The 21,254-nt window shown below is 35.9% G+C and overlaps 1 protein-coding gene across 4 annotated transcripts in view; it reads right to left on the bottom strand.

The window, feature by feature from the left end:
• LRRC4C (leucine rich repeat containing 4C) overlaps positions 1-21,254 on the bottom strand; it is a 498,215-nt gene that overhangs the window by 81,054 nt on the left and 395,907 nt on the right. For 3 of the 4 annotated variants that reach the window (XM_032188021.1, XM_032188014.1, XM_032188016.1), the window contains exon 1: positions 9,758-9,841. The gene's annotated coding sequence lies outside the window, so the exon portion shown is untranslated. Of the gene's footprint in view, positions 1-9,757; positions 9,842-17,617; positions 17,757-18,841; positions 18,925-21,254 lie in introns of those variants that run through there. The other variant, XM_032188015.1, reaches the window with a different exon arrangement.

Consider the following 21,254-nt stretch of genomic DNA (forward strand, 5'->3'; position numbering starts at 1 on the left):
ATGGTACAACATACATGTAGTCTTTTTAAACACGGGATCACTCTGGGAACTCATGTAGAATTTCTTGTCTTTTATGACCTCAAATACTTTTCAGAATTGCTTTTACAGATGAATGTCCCTCATTCATCTGTATTTGTCATTCTTATACATAACATTTTGTATCCATATCACTCTGCATACCTGTAATTTACCATGCTGTTAATACTTACTGTTACAAGGAAAAACTTCACAATCCATGTGACTTATATCACTTCTCAAAGCTTTACTGATTAAATAATGTTATTAGCTATCAGTCATTGTTGGTACATGATCAGCAATACAACAGGTAAACCGCAACACTGAACACTTAAAAATGATAATAAACCCCTAAAAAACTTGTAAACACCCCTACAGTTAAATCCCTCAAATAATACCACACAGATACTCTCATAAGCCATGTGGGTTACAAGCATATCCCCACTTCAGAGCACACAGGCTCCCCTGCTTGCTCATTCCTCCTCTTGAGATATGGGTGGTCCAGTTCTGTGTGGTCCTGTCCCACTTGCTGCTATCCACTAATGCACTTGCTGGGGAGAAAACGCTCATGGTTCACCCATGAATTTGCAAAGTGTGGTTACCTGCTTGTGACACCCTCTTCTGATCAGCACTCCTCTAGCTGGATACTAGTTCATTGTTAATATACAGTGCTAGATCTGACCTATATCACCTAGGTCAGATCTAGCCAAGATCACAATGACACGGGGATACTTTTTGCTGTGTCAAGCCAGTTTCTTGTTCTGTTTCTCTCACCTGCCCAGCCACTCACCCTGACAAAGTTTCATGCTTCTTTTACACATATTTCCAAGTTGATCCCTTTGTTTAAATTTTTGTTTATAGTTCTTCTCTTTAGCATTATCATTATGGGGAAATGCCCTTTCAGTTTGCTTTGTGTATCTCATTCATTTGGTTTACCCTCACATTGTCATCCTAACAGCTGTTCTTATCCAAGCCATTTGACCAGCTGTGGGCCCTACACTTACATTAAGTGCAATTTTCTGTCAGTGATGTTAAGTGTAATCTTCTGTCAATGATCTGTCTAGATCATTGATACAAGTATTGTAAGAGTTACAAACCCTGTAGAATATATTAAAATATACATGTATTTCCCCATGATATTTATTTCTGACCAATACTCATTTCTAATATCTGACCAGTCCTTCCAAGCTATTTAATGAGTATCCTATGCAGTCCAAAGTTTTAACTTTACTATATATTCACAGTAACTTCTATCTGTGAACCTTGCAGTGTCATCAGTCACATTGTTTGCTTGATAGATTTATTTATTTATTTATTAACTTAAGGCCATCAAACATTTCTCTTTAACACATTTAATAGTTAAACATTTAAACATAATAGTTAAACATCTAAGTATTGCCATCAAACATTTCTCTTGCTTTAATTCTCTACCAGCTGAATCCTGTGTTACATTTTCTGTTATTTTGCCTAAAATTTATGCAAGACAAAATGGTAAATGATTACCAAGGTAATCATTTGTACTTATGTCATTGGAATATTGTCTAGAGAGACACTCTGAAATAATCTTCAGAAAAAAATATAATAGGACAGTTGATTTTAAAATATTTACCTCTAATAAATAATTTCCAATTTCTTTTCATTTGCCGTTTCTTTTCAGGGTAAGAATTTTTAATCACAATTTTTCTAGATGCAGAATGGAAATTTTAATTGAAAAATTCAGTCATTTCTGCATCACTACTGTCAATAACTCTTCATTAGATGTCTTTAATTAAAGCAGCACTAAGAACAGCAATAAGAACAATTTCAGCCTACCATCCAACCTCACCACTTCTTTCCTATTAAGATTTTTTTTTGATTTCTTTGGTAAATTACCTTATTAGCTGTATTCACTTTAAAACGTATTATTTATATGGGTTGTTGCCTTTTTTTTCTTTTTCTTTTTCTTTCTTTTCTCTCTACTATATAAAAGTTTGCTTTGACGTTGGCTTAATTGTTAATTTTTGGCTTCATTTTCCCTTGTATCAAAGACAACATGAACTCTTCTATGATTTGTGTTTTTCTCTGGCAAAACAATACATTCCTAGAAACAATCCAGTTTTTATTCACAGATGTCTGCTTAAATGTTCTTTTCAATCTATTTTCCAATATTTTCCTCAGGTTTAGAAGAGAAATCCTTCTGAAGCACCATTACTGGCTGCATTTTATCTTTCATTTAGTATAGGCAACCATCAATTTCATCTTTCTTTGCCACAATGAAAGATTATATAGGTGATGCCTTAAATTAGACAATACTTTTTGTAATGGGAAATTATTATTTATAGTTCGCTGCAGCTCTTAATGACATTTTACTACAGCTCTGCGATTTACATACATACTCCAAAAATTGAAATTTCCCATAAAAAAAAAAAAGACAATTATTTTTTCCACAAGGTATAGAAAGGTATTTAAGGACTAAGTTATCCTCTGCTATGGCTTGATTCAGCAGTCTTTAACAAATACCTCCAGAACTTTACTTAATGTATATTTCTCAATTTTCAGGGCCAGACTACTCAGTGAAACACATTACAGAAAGAGAGATATCAACACAAACATTCACTGAAGGTGAGGCTTTTCGACCTCTTTCCATTCCAAAAGAGAAATCCATTATGGTTTTAATTCCCTGCATCATATACAGTCAAAATTCACACGGGCGTTAAATGCAATAAAACTCTTATTGAAGAGAGACTGTGTACTGCATATGAGCAACTTGAAAGGCTAACGGGGTCATCATCCTTCCCCTTTAGTAGATTTGCCATCAACAACCCTAACAAAAATGAACCTCGTTTCTTTAAATGATGGAACAAATATAAAAGCTTGCCTCTGGAAAAATAATATATAACCACTTGTAGAAGAACCTGCCTCTCAAATAAGGGCTCACAAATACAGTACTGGCAGAGAAAATTCTTGTAAAACCAAACAGCTAAGTAAAAAACCCGTAGCACAACATGTATGCCCCTTGGCAAAGAAGCTCATGGAATTTAATATATTTTTGCACACTTCATTTGAAATCTGCATGCATTGAGGGAGGAAAAGCTATGGTTCCTTAAGTTAACCCTTTTCTAGCCTTGCACATCCCTCTCCTGTAGCTTTTAAAGGTGAACTCTTTTTTTGTTGTTGTTGTTATACTTATTAGAACATGTCACAATATTCAGTTATTGATGTGAATATGTAATGCAGAGAGTTTACACCAACACTAATAAGTAATAAGTGACTAAGAATTAGGCCCTAAAATATGACATTTTGCAAAATATAAAAAAATCTTTTTTTTTTTCCTTTTTTTTTTTTTTTTTTCTTTTTAATATAACTTGAAGTTTTGCTATGGCAGCAACAGGGACTAGATTATTTAATTAATCCATCAGTTATTACATTCCCACCTGGAATGTCATCAGGGGCTATGAGGGTAATCTGGAACAATGTAAAATTTAGACAGTTTATCAATTCAAATATCAATTCAAAATGGCATTCAGATCACCTTTTTATGCCTATGAATATAAATCCTTGCCCTATTGTTTCCTTACGAAACTGAAACAGGTTTTATACTTAATTTAGGAGAAAAAAAAAAAAAAAAAAAAAAAAAAAAAAAGGAGTAGGATCAGTCCTGCTGCAGTCATTACTAAGGCTCCAATTTAGATTAGTTGGAACAGAACTGCATTTATCTTTGCATAAGGACAGACGTGAGGAGAAAGAAATGTAAAATGTATGAAACTGTTTGCATGGAAGGGTTACTATACAACAGACTAAATTCTACATGTTGCAGTGTTGCACTAGAACAGAAAAATATGCATTAGCATATTAAAATTAACTCATTCTCCACAAGACAGAATTCCCTCACAAAAAGGGGAGATTATAATTCCAGCCTTTTCCACCTTCTCACTAGTAGTTGGTTTTGGAGATTAAAAGGAAAGTAAAATGTTGGTCTATAGTTTTGGTCTATTTAGTCTATATAGAAGGCCCAATAATGCCAAAATTTTCATCCTAAACTCCTTACATCAAATTCCAGTCAAGACAGTGGGCTTCAGTAATTTGATGAGTAAGCAGAAGCACAATGAATGGTAAGTGAGGTGATTATCTCCATCCCCATATCACACTTGGCCACCCTTTTGGTCATCTCAGAGATGCTGAGGAAAAATCAAGGTATATTAAAATAATTAGTGCCTACTCAAGGTCTTAAGGCAGTCTTTTGCTTCAGGAAAAGAAAACCTGAAATAAAACTGCAAGGAAACCTGTGATGTTATCAGTTATGTTACACTCACCCCATCAATAAACAACAGCTTCTTTATGTTCTTGGTTTTATTTCCTATGTAATACGTCACATGAGTGAAGAGGTTGTTGACATGAAAGTGAAGAAAGATTTGTAGGCGGAAATAAAACATGCTGGAGATACAAACTACATTAATAGTGTGTAGTGGTTTTTTTTTTTTTTTTTTTTTTTTTTTTTTAAAATTACCAACACTGCCTTTTGGGATTTGGTCTGGCTCTTAAAATAATCATTCTTGTATGTATAGTGAAGAAAAAGTACCAAGTCCTAGGCTTCTAGGACGTCAGCTCATATTATAGTGTCCACACAAACATGAAGGGAAACCACATCCATATTTCTGAGGGTTATTTTAATGCACAGGGACTGTATGGATCCCACAGCTGCCAAATAAAAAACAGAAAAGCAAAAGAAAATCCCTTTAAACACAAATGACCTATCTAAATACCCTGAATTGGTGCTGGGTTTGCAGACAAAAACTCATTCATTTATTTATTTTGCTGCATTACTCCTAAAGTAAGCTTTAATTTGTTGCATGTGAAACCTCATTGCTGGAGAATTATCTTTCTTCTTCTTCTTCTTCTGCTTTGATTTGGGGTTGGTTTGTTTCACTTTTTAATTCTGCTGTTTTTCTTGTTACATTGCACCCCCACAGTCCTGACATAACAAGTACAAGCTCTGCAGCAAATACTAGGGAAGACTTTATTCTGTGGTCTGATACTGCCTCTCTCCCTTTCACAAGCAGCAAGGGTAAATCTTGTCTCGGCATTGTGAAAACAGAATTTCACGAGTTCTTACAGTGGTGCGAGCATTTCAATCTACAGAAGCTCTGGTAGATACCTGCAATGCATTTTAATCTGCCCAAGGAATAGATTCAGTCCTGGTAAGTTCATTGTTGTTTCTAATTGTCAGCGACTGCTACACTTCACTTGCCTGCAGCTATCCAATTAACATATCACCACTACACAAAATATTGCAATGTGCTCAATGTCCTAACAACAAGAGCCTCACACTTCACTTCCGTCCAACAATTTTCTTCAACATATTAGCAAATGACAGGGAACGGACATAAGTGGACAGATAATACAGCTCTCAAAGTCCTTTTCCTATTGTTGTACAAAGTTCTGCAGAGATCCCCCTGTTTGTTGAGTAGATCCAGAGAGAGAAACAGAGAAAGAGAGAGAAAGAGAGCAGAGAGGGAAGAAAAGCTCAACTCAAGAAGTGGAAAACATGTAACTTGTGCCCTGAGATATTGCTATGGCAACATTTAAACAATGAACAGAAAGCCCTGCAGGATTCTGCTCTCGCTTCCTTGGATACCAAATGTAGATCCTGATTCTCTTTTATTGTGTGCATGGACAAGCTTCTGATTTTTGCCTTTTCCTCTAGCAGACAGCAAAAAATCCAGGCCCCATACCAGGAACTAGGCTTTAATTCATTTCCACGTATTGCAGCTTGTGCATCGCAATTAAAACACACCACTAGCACACCCATTGCCCCTCTTGGTTCCCTATTTCTATCCCACAAGAGAAGAAACAGCTGTGATAGAAAAGCTGAGTAACAGGTACCTTTATTTTTTAAATAGCACCATTAAATAAACCACTCCAAAATGTTACGAGTACAACCCCCATGTCTTCTGCTGTTACAGGACGCGATTACCGGAAGCGGAGGCAGGATCAGCTCCTTACCCACACTCTGGAACTGGAGAGTGCTGCAAGGCTACCTTCTGGGTCCCCATGACTGCTGCTATTACTAAATTCTTATTATCTGGGTTGTCCTGGAGGGGCAGCACTATATAACTGAAGGAGACTTATTTTTCATTACGATTTTCATAGGGCAGCTGCCAAAGGAACAGATGGAAATGCAGGAGGAAGGCCCCTGCTAATAGTAGCTCAAAGTCCAGCCAGCTTGACTACCTCAGAAATAATTTAGTGGGTGCTAATTGTGTTTCTTCAGTCATTTCCCTCCCAGACTGCAAGCGGCAGTAACACCCACTTCTCTCTCCTCATTCCCTCACTATTTGCAGTCAAAATGAAAGAGATCTCTGCAAGCTAAAGTGAAGGCATAGTGGCACAGCTGAGATGGAGGCTCTCACACACTGCTGCTGTGCACAGTGCACTCCTTTAGCGAATACACTGACACTTCATTCTTGGATATTTTGTCTTGCAATTTTTCACCAAACATGCTAAAAGCCTGTCTTGAGTACTGCGAAAAATCTTCCTGTCTTATATTGTCACAGCTAGAATCTTTGTGTGGAATGGGATCCAGCTTTTAAGGTCACAGACAAATCATTTCGGTATCTGTATGCAGGAAGCTATGGCAACATCTTGGAAATCCCTTTCTTTTCCTCCAGTCCCATACAATTGCTTGTATTGGTTCATACCTACAGCATTCTTTCTTGGGTTTTGCCCAGTTTGAAAGTTTATTTTTCACTCAGTGCTATCAGGCTGAGAGCTAATGTGATAGAAAAATTGCTGCTCCAGCAAACTGAGCATGTTCCTATTCTCGGTAATTGAAAATCATTCCCTACCTGTGAAAAACCATGGACCAGCTACCCCTTTGCAGTACTAACCTCCAGTTGCCAAGAAAACTTTAAGTTTGAGATCCATGATCTCTGACCTTCTGGAGAAAAACTACAGCAAATGGAGCAGGGTTCTCTAGAACAGCTGTCTCTTTCCTTCTGTACAAGCATTTGGTGCCTAAATATACACATAATGGTACAGCACCACCTTTACAGACCAGTGTGTGAAAGGATAGTCCATGTTTTGGAGAGGAGATAGCCTGTAGGATCAGCACAAGCTGCTGAATGATACACCTTTACTCAGGAACATGCAAAGGAAGTAGCAGAGACAACCAGTTCTTGCCTCTGCTTGAGGAGATTTGATGCTCCTCATTTAGCTGGATGTTTCTATTGACACTTTCGGCAATGTGTTTTATGACCAGCCCTTTGGGCTCTGGATAAGCCCCAACACAAATGCTTAGAAATGCTATACTCATTCCCATTATGAGACAGAACGAGTTAAACTCTGGGTTGTTCCATGTGTCTTTTGGCTACTGTATTAAATGAATGATTCACTGAAGTGTGAAACTGTTGCCTCTTTAGAAGCAGACGCGCATCCCTAGCTTTTTAATGTTGACATGGTTTGCCTATTTCAGCCCATACTGGTGGCTAAATTTTCTCAGTGCTTCCTTATCACATCAAGAAAATCCTCCTGCTAGTTATTGTACAAAATGAATGAGGAACCTATGGTGGTTTCTATTGTCAAAAAAAACAGAGTTGCTCTATCAGATTTTCTGTTTATGTATTCACTTGACAGCAATCCAGGGAAAAGCTTGGAGATGCCTTTTCCTTAGCCAGCTTCTTTTTCCTTCAGTAATTACTGAGCAGCAGCTTAACATAAATTTAGCTGCTCTATTACTGCAACTGCTGATGTAAGTGTAGTCCACAATAAGGCACAGGCTTATAATGATACATGAAGGAATGGAGAACAGAGTTTTGCGCATACTTTCAGATGCTGACAAACTTATTACCCATTTAGTGTCCCACCAGAAAACACGTGCCCAGAGAAATAAATGAGGCTTAAGCACTTCATACTAAACTGATTTAGCTATACTGAGAAGGATGGCAGTAATTGGAAATGGGAGGAACAACTTTTGCTGTGCCTGCTTCCTTCTTTTTCTACACACAACAGCACAAAGGGTCTGATTCATACACGTGGCCAAACAAAAACTCCCAGAGATTTCCTTAGGAGCAGAATTGGACCCTAAATCTTAATCCTTTACAAGTAGAAAAGGCTTAAGAGGCATGACCTCCAAACAGAAGCACATGGGACACATTTGAGAAGCAGAAGGTCTCACTTCCGTTATGCCAAAAGATTCAGGACATTTACATGAAGTAACATGAAGTGGTGATGTGTATGAAATGTAGAAAGAAAAAAAAAAAAAAAGAAAAAAAGAAAAAAAAAAGTTAATATTTATTTATGTATTTATCCAGGGAAGTTGGAGCTCTTGTTTGTGTTGATTCACACAGGAAGCTTGTGAAGAGGGCAACATTGCCAGAAAAAAAAATGGCAAAATCAAGATCTGGCTCAACCAACATCTCCCCCATTCCTGCCTTCTTTCCCCTCCTCCAGAATATTCCAGCTAGAGAAAAGTAAAATGACTGGCAAAGCTAGCTCTGCACCTTGTCTACTAAAAATTATCCGTATCTGATCAGTGGTTCATTTAACTATGAGTTTTTCTCTCTCTTCCTACCCCAATTGTGGCCTAGTACTTTCAGCTGGATCCCCTCCATATGCAGGCCAAGGTTGAGAAGCATAGAGGTAAGGGAGATGAGAAGGGTAAAAGGAAGAAAACTCCCTATATACAAGATAAGCATCCATGCCATACAAGGGGATGGAGGTGGCATGCTTCCCCACATGAAAACAAGAACCTCTATTTTAAATATCACATTATTCTGCCTTTATTTCACACTCCCACTTTTCCAGGAAGGGAGAGACATTTACTGGTCTCTTACACATCATTACTAATTTGTGAACCCCACCATCTACAAGCCACTTTTTATTATTTTCATTATCAACATAATAACAAAAAGCTCCAAACACGACAGCATCCTCTCACTGGCTGTCAGTCTCAGTAAATCTCCTTCCACTGCCATCAAAGTCCTAGGGGAGCCTGGAGGATTCATCACAAAATCACAAATTTCCTAGGAGATCTGGAGGGCATGAGTGGCTAGCACAGCAGTTCTCTAAACTCCCCTTCAACAGAAGAATGCCCTCTCTCTGCCTGCTACTATTTGTTCTCAGAGCGTAAAACATTCAATTTCTCTCAGAGCTGCCTCCTCAAAACCTATCACCCATTGCCCTACACAACCCCACTCCCACCAAAAGCCATCCTTCATTTCCCTGCTCGATTATAAAATTTTCCTGTTAATACACCATGTTGATCTGCAATGTCAGACTGGATGCCAGCAGTGAAATCATAACCTATTTTAAACACTTACAAAATTAAAAATAAAAATTAAAAAAAATAGGTAAATAAACCTTCCCTGTACATTCAATTCTGCGTAAGTTGCATCTGGATTTTACAGGTTGGGCAATCAGGCAGCACCCATCACTCACTGCAGGGTTTTTTTCAAAAGATTCCTTTGCTAGTGAACATTTACAAATGCCATAAAGCCACACAGGCAGGCATCTGCAACATCTTACCAAGGCTGGAGTTTTACTAACAGGAACATTTGAGCTACTGTGAGATTTCAGTTCTGTCCTCATTCTTCTCCTTCTCTCTTCCCGATGAAACCCCCTTCCCACTCTTGCCGTTATCAAAATTAAATCACATTCTTTATTCAGGTGGGGGAACAGACCAAGGAAAGAGGCATAACGAAAAAGAAGAGAAGCAATGGGGCACATTTTCTTTCCCAAGATATAATAAAATAAAAAGTGTACTTACTATATCCTCAAAGACTATCCAGCTGGAAATCCGAGTGGTTACAAAAAAACAGGGTGGGGGAGGGGGGTTAAGAAAACTATTTCATTTCAGCAACCAAACCAAATTAAAAAAAAAAAAAAAAAAGAAAAGAAAAAAAAAAAAAAGAAAAATAAAAGATATCCAACTGCAATTTCCCGGCAATTTCAGTCCATACAGGTGCCAATCCAACCCAACACTGATGAACTCTTCCCCTCCAGCAATTTTGCTTTCCTCTTCTCTGTCCTTTATTTTTTTCTGTTGTGTTCAACTTTCCTGCTTAAAATTTCTGTAGTGGTAATGTTGATGCTTCCCTTCACCAGCAAAGAGGGGTTTAAGAATAACAGGGAAAAAAAAAAAATCTTGTAGAGGATAAATGGTCCTTCTCCTTTATGAAACTTTTCATTCCACTGTGGATCCTTTGCCTACTTTCCTTTTTGTGAGGTTTTCTGCCTCTCTGGCTTCCCTGCTCTCCATTGCTTACTAGTTGTTTTTTCTCTGGAGAGCAGAAAGAGCTACATTTCTTTTTGAGCAGCCCTCCATCTGTATTCTTTTAATGCAATTTTGTTGTGACTGTTAAGATCCAGGTCTTGCCAGGCAATTTTCTTCTTCCCCCTTCTTTGCTGCACTATCAGTTATCCAATCCGTGTGTCTCCACATTAGAACAGGGATTCCCATTCTTCTTTTTCCCTATCTCCCACACTCCTTTAAAAAAGAATCTCCTTATGCATTTAGGTTTTTATTTGTGTATGTCAAAATAATAAACTTTTAGTGTCTCTCTCCCCCCTCTCCAAAGATCTGATTAGATTTCCAATCACAACCCAGTGCGCAATTGGATTTTTGATTTCAGCAAGAAGCCAGCAATCCACAGCATCAGCACCCTCTCCTTGCTTTAAACTCCACGTTATATCCTTTTGCCTTCCCTCCAACTCCTCTGCATTTTCATAATCTCACATTAAATGGAATGACGGAGGGAGGGAGTAGAGAAAAATTCAAGGTTCCCACCAGCTGTCAAGAATAAATCCATCCCCTTGTTATATTTTAAACACTCAGGACGGGTGTTTTTAACGCCCACTCTCCCCTTTGCCCCCCACACTTCTCAAAATCTTTCTGATGTTAAAACTCCCCCGATGGGGCACAAAAGAAGCCTGGGGAGGCGTGATTTGTCCTCTTAGCTGTGAGTTTCACAAGGACCGGCTTCCCTTTGCTTTTCATTTCAGCTTCCTCTCCATCTTTTGTCCAGCAGCTATAAAGATCCAGCAGCACCAAGACGGATAAACTTCTATTTCTTCTTTGAGACAGAAGGAAAGAGAGAGGGAGAAGGATAAAATCTCTGCAGCCTCTGCCTCCCTTTCTCTGTTTCAATGCAGCTCCGATTGCATTTGCAATCTCTATCTGGTGTATTTCAGATCTACAAGTTGGATTTCCCTTCTGCACAGCAGTGAGTTAGACTCCCATCGTCTTCCACATGCCAGTTATCTTCCCCCTTTTCTTCCTTCCTTCCTGTCTCCCTCCCTTCCAAGACGATACATTCCCAGGAGCGCGGCCACTTCTTTCAGTTTTTAGTTTCATCCCTGAAACGCATAGCCCTTTGCACAGCCGAAACCTTTTCTCCCTCCCAGCTTGAATTCTTCCTGTGTGTGCATGGACGTACGCATCTATGTATATATCCAGTTCCAGACAGCTGCTGTTGTTGCTGCCGGGAGTAGCTCCGCTTTTCTGTCGCCCTAGCTTTCTCTTACTCGCCACCTTTCAGTGGCACCCTACGATTTGCAAATGTCCCGGGGCCAATCTTTCTGCATACACTCCTCCTTCTCCCCTTCCGTTCTCGCTCAGTTTCTCTCGCTCCCCCCTTCCCACCCTCCCCCCCCCTTTTCTCTGCTTGTGATCAGTAAAATACAATTACCCAATTACCTCCCATCATCTTAGCACTGATTGGTCAATTGCATTAACACTTGATGTCAGGGAAAGGGTATTGGAGCTGCTCTGACGTGGCACTGCTGCCACCTGGTTGACAGTCTGGGAACAAACTCCAAGTTACCTTAAGAAACCTTCAAGTCAGAAAGCAGTAATTGAAAAACAAGGAATCATCTTAAGGAATGAAATGACAAAAGTCATTTTCTTAAAAGCCTGCTTGATTCTGACAGATCAAGCAGTATGCACAGGTACCAGCCTAGCCACTGAAGCAGAGGGAGTGGCAGTAAAATGAAAAAAAGTATAGTTATCTTTGCAAAAGAAGTAGAGATTAACCACTATTCACATGTACCGCCTAGCCACAGAGGCAGAGGAATGACAGTAAAAAGAAATGAGGTATAAAGTTATCTTTCCATAAAAAGTAACAGTGGAAATCATTTCTATGGAGAGACAATCAGTTTTCTTATTACAGAAATAAATGTGTGTTTAAAACCTGTATATATGTACCTAAAACTCCATTTGGGCAGATGTTCTAGGCCAAAAACCCTATGAAGTGCCTCAATGTTTTAGTGGGTTTAAGTGACAGCTCCAGTTAGTTGTTAAGTGGCAGGAACACAATGGTACAACATCTAGGCTCACATACATTGATTAGTATGACTTCCAACCAAGATTTTTGATAAACTGAGTCACAGATTTGGGTTTGCAAGGTACTAGCACATTTGTTATGCACTTACCAAGGTATGTCAAATTTACTTATACTACTTTTATATATATATATAAATATATACTACTTTTATATATATATATAAATATATACTACTTTTATATATATATATTTATATATATATATATTTATATATATATAATTTTTTTTTTTCTTCCCTGGGACCTAAATTCAAAAGAAAAAGAAATTTTACAGAAAACTTGGCATGTATAAAGTTAGACATGCTACCCTCTACAGGATCAAAAGAAACAGAATATGGATGATGTATGTGCCGGCATTTCTCTCTCTCTCAAAATCAGAAAGAAATTATTTATAGATCTAACTCCTCCACACAACCCCAAAAAAAGAACTAGTCAGGAGTTTTCATGGTAATTATAGCAAACTTTATATATTAAGCAGAAATTATGAGTTATTCAATGCATACAATAATATAGCTAGTTCTTTGAATTGTCTCTCAAATTATTGAATTATGTTTGGTATCCTTACTCAGTCTTCGATCTTTGGTGTGAAACTGGCATACATGAAAATAAAACAAAATTAAATTTTAAGTTTAATGTCATATTATAAAGTTTTTGTGGAATTATAAAATCCATAAACTAGTTGAATTCAGTCAAATAACACTTAGTGAATCATTAACATTGACTTTCAGATTTATTCTACTGACTCAGTGGGTTTTTTGGTGAAAAAGTTCCTTGAGATATAAGTTATGGAATTGGAACCAGGTCCTTAATCACTGTTAGACCATTTAGCATCTGGTCTTACTGAAATCAATGGCAAACACAAATTCCCTATCATGGGTGAAAGACTAGCTGTATAGTAATAATGAATAACCCAAACATAATGGTCTGTCAAGAACACTAAAAAAAGACTTCAGAAATTTGGAGAAGGCTGTGAGTGTGATATGAGATGAAGTTGCTGACAAGTAACAATCTTTTTCTCAGCTGGTGAGCTTATTTTGTTCCTGTCTGATTCATTGATGCTGCTGGTGTATTTTGGGCCTACAAACTTTTTATGACTCTTTTTCTTTCTACTACTTTAAATCTGGAAAATAAATAAATAAATAAATAAAAATAAAATAAAACAAACACCAAAGTTGTTTCCTTTTCCCAGAAAGATAAAACAAAACAAAACAAAACAAACAAACAAACCAAAAAAAAAAAAAAAAAAAAAAAAAAACAAATCACAGCCTAATATTTTTGCTCCACTGTTTCTTTAAAAAGTGCCTGAACACTTTATTTACTGCTAATATTAAAGAACTTCTGAGTAAAACTGAAGGTTTATATAACTGAATTAAACAAATATATGAGCATCAAAACCAGAAGACATACAGCTTTTGGGGATCTAATCGGAATTCAAGACACAAGCACTTGCAACAGCTACACTATCTCTGTGGATCCAAACTACTGTATCCACAAAAATCCTACAAAATATTTTACTTCTGCCAGAAATTTGCCCATTCTGCATTTTTATGTCATTCAAATGGCATCAAAATACAATTTCTAACATATGCCAGTACTTAAATAGCTGTACATATACATATATGAAGATAATATATTTACTGACATTAACATGACACAAAATTAGCATCAAGACTGTAACATGCTGTAGGCTATGATACAATCTTCTCTCAAAGTTTATTATTTTAAATATACCAATTATGCTTTATCACCTAATAAACACAGAAAATAGAGTGATTAGCTTCTCAGAACATAATTTTAAAGCAATCTAATTTGCAATATTTATGAGATGACACTGCATGGTCTATGAAAAGCTAAATGTTATTTTACCAAACAAAATCCAAAATATAATTGTATTATCTGTTTGTCAAGCATGAGTGCCACCTATGTGTCAAATCTATTTAAAACAAATATTTAAACATTATCACAATAAGTCAACAACATTTGATCACTAATCAAATGTTAAAAGGGTATCACTGTTAAGAGGCTGGAATGAAAGGCTGGACAGAAATGTTTGTGTGTGACTTTCTAACGTAATACACCGAATGTTCTTGCCTTCAAGTGTATGATTTGTACATTGCCTTCAATCTTTTAGTTTGCAGAATTTCTGGGCAAGAAAAACATCATATCAGTTCACAGATCCATCCAACACGGGTGCCCCACCACTGGGCACACTCCAATGGAAGGCGAGTGTTAAGAATGGCTGTTAGCTGGTCTTCCCCCTGCGAGCTGTCCTGGTCATTATGATACAAAATCCCAACCACACAGTGGAGGTCACTGGATCCTGGTTCTTTTTCTGGATCATCATGAGTCAAAAGAATGAATTATGAAAAAAACTAAACACAGACTGGCCATGGAACTTCATTTTTTTCCGGCAAATGGGGCAAGCTTGCCTGATCCTGCGTATGATGGTGAAAATAAATCTCAAATCTATCTACTGGAAAATATTCACACAATAAACATGGACAACAACCAGCTGTCATAACAATTCCTTATTGACAAGTGATGAAAGTTAAAGAACTGAACTTCTGTCTGTGATTAGCACTGGAAGAGACTAATGAAAAAGACCAGACAGAATTGTCAGTGATTTGGTGAAGGAGAAACATGACTAAAGCCTACGAAAAGCAAATTCTAACCTGTACATAAAAAGGAGAAGATAAATCTTTAAATGGAATAAAAAGATACTAATTGTAAGGAAAGAGTAAAGCCAGACCATTTTGTTTATGTGAAAGAGTAAAATCAGATCATTGTTTATGTGAAAAAGAGTAAAACCAGAAAATTTTGTTTAAGTGAAAAGCAGGTTCAAAGTTGTTCTAAGCCAATGACAGCCCTGCCTTCCTCTTAAATATGAAGAAATCATAAATGAAGCTATGGAACATATTATTCTTTCTATTTATTTTACATTGCTGACAAGAAACTGCTTGCATGTGGAGACAGTATTTGCATCTTCTCATAGCTTACTGCTTTCAAAGGAGAACATAAAATGCTGACAAACTTACTTTTGTTTGCAGGGATCTAGCTCAATAATTAATTTAGGGATTGAAGAGATGCTAAAAATCTCAGACTATATAAAATATGTATCAGAAATAATGTCACTGGGTGATTGACTTCTCTAACGTAACTGAAACTCATGGTACGTGTTTTTATGTGTATGTGATGTCACTGATGACTGTTCAATTCTTTTAGTATAAGAAAATAACATCAGGTGCATAACCATCAAAATTAGCAACTGACTATAATGCTTCCTCATTTATTAGACATATTTTTGTTCTAATGTTTACTGTTCCAGTTTTCAGTCTTAATTTATAGGTAATTTCTACTTGGTCACATATCTTTAGGAGAAGTCAAAGACAAGTTTATCCTTTTAGGAAGATCTGGGTAAAAGCACAGCACGTAGGAAGTTCAAGTGCTGTTTAATAAACCCATCTTTCTGTAATATCATAGTACCTATAATTTTTGTTAAAAATGAAGCTGAATGTCATTTTTTGTTGTTTACATTTGAAAGGAACTACATTCTCAGATTTTTTTTATGTTCATTGTCCAGTTGGGTTATCAGAACAAGTTTAGAATGGTTCTACAATTTGTCCTATTAAAAAGTAAAGTTAGGAACATCTTTGATGTTAACAATCCATAACTGAACAGCAACTTGCTTCAACACTGACTTTCTAGACTTTCCATTTTATGGATTTGAATCCAGTATTGTCAGTGCTTCCATTACGGCAGAGACAACCAATTCACGAAGTTGAGCATGAGTCAGCAGTGTGCTCTTGCTGAAAAGAAAACTAGGCTGTTTTAGGCAAAGTGCTGCCAGCAAGTCAAGGGAAGTGTTCTTTCCCTCTACTCAACAGTGCTGAGGCCATACCTAGAGTATTGTGTCCAGCTTTGGGCTGCCCCAAGAGAGACAATGGCATGTCTTCTATGAGGAAAGGCTGAGAGATCTGGATAAGAGAAGGCTCAAGGGGAATCTCATCAACAGAGACAGACTCTTTTCAGTGGTACATAAGAGAAGAGGCAACAGGCACAAACTGAAACACAGGATTTGTCTGAACATTAGGAAACACTGTTCCCTCTAAAACAGTCGTGAAAAGGTGGCTCAAATCATGTCATCCCTATAGAACTAGTTTAAGTCAGAATTTAATCCTAGACAAATTCTCTCCTCTCCAGGACAGAGTGCCACTGACATTAAACTGCTGAAATTCGCTCCACATGGAAGAATAATTTGTTAGATTTCAATGGAGTCTGTCTGGATTAATGGGTGTAAATGACAATTGAGAACTGTTGTTCATTTTATTTTCACACCCCATCTAATGCATTTTGGTTGTGAGAATGTCAACAGAATGGAGAAGGACAGATATCTTACTGTTAGTTTTAAATTGGATTTTTTAAGAAAGCAAAATTTAAGAATATAGACAACTAGAGTTCGACATGAATGATGCATCACATTGGAAATAATATCTTTACTGTGTGACACCAATTTTTTTCTTCAGTGAATTATAAATAGCAAGACTATGATACTCTGACATAGAGATGAATATATTGGACATCTTAATTTCTTCCACTGTGGAATTGTGACTGGAAAACAAAATTTTCATTTATTGAAAATAAAATCTCAACTACATATGCTTCATAGCTTCAACGAGAAACAACCTAGCAGCAATATTGCTCTGCCTCATCCTCATGTCTATACATTCAAAGTGAAATTTAGGTTTGTGGAAAAGCCCTTCAGAAAAGAACTCTGAGCCAAGAAAAAAGTAACATAACAGATTTCTAAATTTTCATTGAAAAAAAAAAAAAAAAAGGGATAATGGCTTGCTTTAACCTTTCAAGATCCCAGATAAAGTTATGCCTTTCAATAAAGTGGGGAGTAGAAGAAACGGTATATGCAAAGACACATTATTGACAGACATCACAGCCAAAAAAAAAACAACAAAAAAACAACAACAACAAAAAAACACAACTGATTAGAAATTACAGTAGTTAAGAAGACAACTTTCCTTTTCAACATCTGTTTTTCTGTTTTCAGATACTTACAACTTTCTAAATAACTTCCAACTAAATGTCTATCTAAATACAAATTTTATACATCAGACATCATATACATGTATATATCACATATATATACACACACATACATATACATGTACATATACACACACATCATAAGTTCCACTTAACTGTATTTTTCATATATTCTATTTTCCACATAACTACTGTGTAAATTATAGTGTATATAATAACCTATTTTCTTACCATCAATCCTTGGAGGACTATGGCCACTGATGAGGACATCAAAAGAGTTATAGCAAGTGTTCACTGGGATTTTATTCCTAGAGTGCTTGCATGCTCTCAGGATAGATTATTTGATTTCTCTGTATGCCTCTTACCCTACCTGTAAAATGGAAAAAATATTTTATGAACATGTTAAACAGCACAGACTCATTATTAAGAGGACTAGGGAGAGTGTACAATGTCACAGCTGGAGTGCGTATGTGACACCTTACCAACTAATGATGCAAACAAGTAGGAAAAAAATGAAGTATCAGGGGGAAATAAACAAACACACACTTATCATTTTCTTCAGTACCCTAGAAATCTATACTTGATATAAAATAATTTAATTAAATAATTTAAGATCTACAAATGTGGTATGATATGAATGTACTTTGATAGACATTGACTCAGATTGATGAAAAAGTGAGAAAACAATTTAGGACCTACCAATGAATAAAGGCAGAATTCACCATATTTATACTTATAAGTGCTGTGAAATATGGAATAAGACCAACTTTCATCTTGAGCTTTCTGGATTTTCTCATCCAGTCTTTATCTCTCCCTGCTATTCATATTAATTCCCATGAAAAATGTAAAATGTTTAAAGAACATACAAAGCCTCAATTATCTAATCCTCTTCCAGTGTCATCTTAAAGAAGTAGATTAAAAACTATAAAACAATAATGAGCCTCTTTACATTCTTTTAGAGTTTACTAGGCTACTACCTAGTAACAATCTAGAACAATCCAATGGTCTAACTAGTCCATTGAAGTATTACTTCTGTAGAGAATATATAGTAAGTGGTTCCAGAATATTTATTTCATAAAGCAAAATAAGGGAAAGAATGAATTTGCACTTAAGCCATGGAAAAGTTACAAGGGAATACGTTTTGGAGACAATAAGAGGAAACAGATTTAATACATACACATCTTTGCTTCCCTTAGAACAAGAGTCTAAGAAATTCTAAAAGAAAGTTGTGGTCAAGAATATTTCTCACTCTTTATTGACTGTATGTTAGAAATGATTATAAGATTTTAAGAAATCCTGTCAGTTGTGACTGGTGGAAATGATGATAAAAATATTGGTTATTTAAAGTGTATATTTAATATTTTTTCCATCAGTGATAATTAAGACTCAGTTTTCCTATCATCTCTCCAAACATCTTTCCCAATGGGTATGGTAGAGTTTTAAATTGAAACCTACCTTATTGAATCAGATCTGATCTTCAAAATCTAAGGAAGAACTTCTTTTGAAGGGCATTTCTGGTAATGAAGAGGACAAAAATCCTGCAAGGAACAAAACATTAATTTAAAAAGTTGTACATCAGGAGTATAGGATTGTTTTTTTTTGTTTGTTTTGTTTTGTTTTGTTTTTTTAGGGAAAAAAAAAAAAGAAAAAAGTAATAATGCATAGGAGTCTGAATTTGGTTAAAACCTGTAAAATTGCTTTCTTTTTACTTGTGTGTGCACCCACCATTTCTCTTTTTCTATACTTTTTCAGTAGTTTAGAAATGAAACTGCATTTCCTAATAATCTTATCTGCTTTATACCCCTTTATGAATGTAGGTGGAAATGATCTTCAACATGGTGAAAAAAATGCACAAACTATCATTTAACAGCTGAGAAGTAGTAGTGGCATCTAAGTTTACAGTACTATAGTATAGGACAATAAATTGGGGGATTAATAAGAATACTGGAATAATGGGCTAAAGTTTACAAAGTTTGAAAAAAATGTGTGCAAATACATTTGGTGAAACTCAGGAGGACAAGGGACAGGGGTTTTCATTAAAAATACTTCTAGTGCATCTTTACCAAAAGCAGGCATGGCAATCTTTTTTTTTTTTTTTTTTTTTTTTTTTTATCCAACCTCTTTTAAAATGGAATCTCCAATGTCAAAGTCAGGAGTCAGTTGAAATTAATCATGAGTTTTGGAAAACTCATTTGATAATTCTCTATGTGAAAGCAAAGACACAAAAGCAGTAATTAGCATCTGTGGTGCTAAAGAACATAAAGCATATTTTACTAGAATTCCAGCATATTTTACTAGAATTCCTTTTCCAGAGGAGAAATTTAGAAGAGAAGAGAGATTTAGGTTCAAAGTAAACATTTAATACAAACTCTCCCAAAAAGCAAAGGTATAAAGCCTTTTTAATTTTGTATTAAAAATTTTCCCTGGAAATAGCATAATTAAAGAAAAACTGATTTTAAAACAAAAATACTGATAATATCGAAGTATTCCTATTTTGATAATTTGTAGAACAAACTATTCCATGTTTTGCCTGTTTTTATTCATTTTTGTTATTTGTTTATATATTTTTTCTTATTCTGTCTCCTCTCTCTCTCTCCAACAGTTATTTCTTTCATTCAAAGGAAAATAAAACCAGATACATAAATATCAAGAAACAACTGGTTCCAAAGTGATTATTTTTATGTATATATTTTTCTTTAATATTTCCTTAGGAATTCAAATCCTTATTAAGATGACAGAATTACATTGTAATAGATGATTCACGTTCTCCATGAATTCCCCTTTCTCCATGACTTCCCCAGATATAAGAAACAAGGATTGGTTTGTTTTTGCCATCTATACGGCTACATAAACATGTATGTACCCAAATACATATATAATGATTGTAAGTCTTAAATAGTGTCATTGTTAAGTTTTTGTTTGTTTTACATTCCAAAACACTGCAGGAATGGATATTTTAATAAAACATTTTTTTTTCATCCACCTGTGATTTAAAATAAATAGAATTTTCTCATATATTTATTCTAAAATAAATATATGTGTTTATTATACAGCATATGCTTGTTAAATCCATAATGGAATACAATGGAATGAGAGGTAAATGTAGACTGGTCCTTGACCTTGTTAGTCTAAGATTTTCCACCAGTTTCTAGGCAGTGTTATTGTTTCCTTTAAATTGATGCTTTACATATAAGAACTTGAGCTTGCTGAAATTCACCAAAATAAACTCTTTTGCTAAAGTATAAAGGCCTAACAACATCAAAACACCATCAAGCCTGAATCTACTCTCCAAACAAAGCCCCTAGGATAGATTTTAAAGAGGTATTCAGATGCATAAACATATGGATCGGAACATTTCGAGGTTTACAGAGTTTAAGTTCATTAATCACCTAAGTCTTGTATGTCTTCATCTTTGAAAGCTTTTCAAACAAGAACACCATTTGTCTCCTAATAACACGTGCTAAATGTGTAAAGTCCACACATAATTTACAGGACTAAGAAAAACTTCTTACAGGTAGTCAGTACCATTTGTGTCAGCTTAATCATAACAAGATATTGGTGGCTATTCCAATTTTTATTTTTTTAAAAAGACTTCATTTCTATTTATTACTTCCTTTGAGCAGAAGAAAACCAAAAGTTTGTATGCTCTGTTATTTGGTTGGAGGCTGAGTATTGCAGGATTATAAACCAGTCATTAATCCTGCTGGTCAATAAAACAAAACCAAAGCCTGTCATAGTAGCCGGGGTTGTTCTGTGCAGACTGAAAATATATTAATATACACGCAGATTCATATTTCCTTCCAGAATTTCTAAGACAATATCTGAAATACCACCCCACTATCTTGCTGCAGAAAACTTCAAACACCAT

Source organism: Aythya fuligula, chromosome 5, assembly GCF_009819795.1.
Source record: "Aythya fuligula isolate bAytFul2 chromosome 5, bAytFul2.pri, whole genome shotgun sequence".
Classification (NCBI taxonomy): Eukaryota; Metazoa; Chordata; class Aves; order Anseriformes; family Anatidae; genus Aythya; species Aythya fuligula.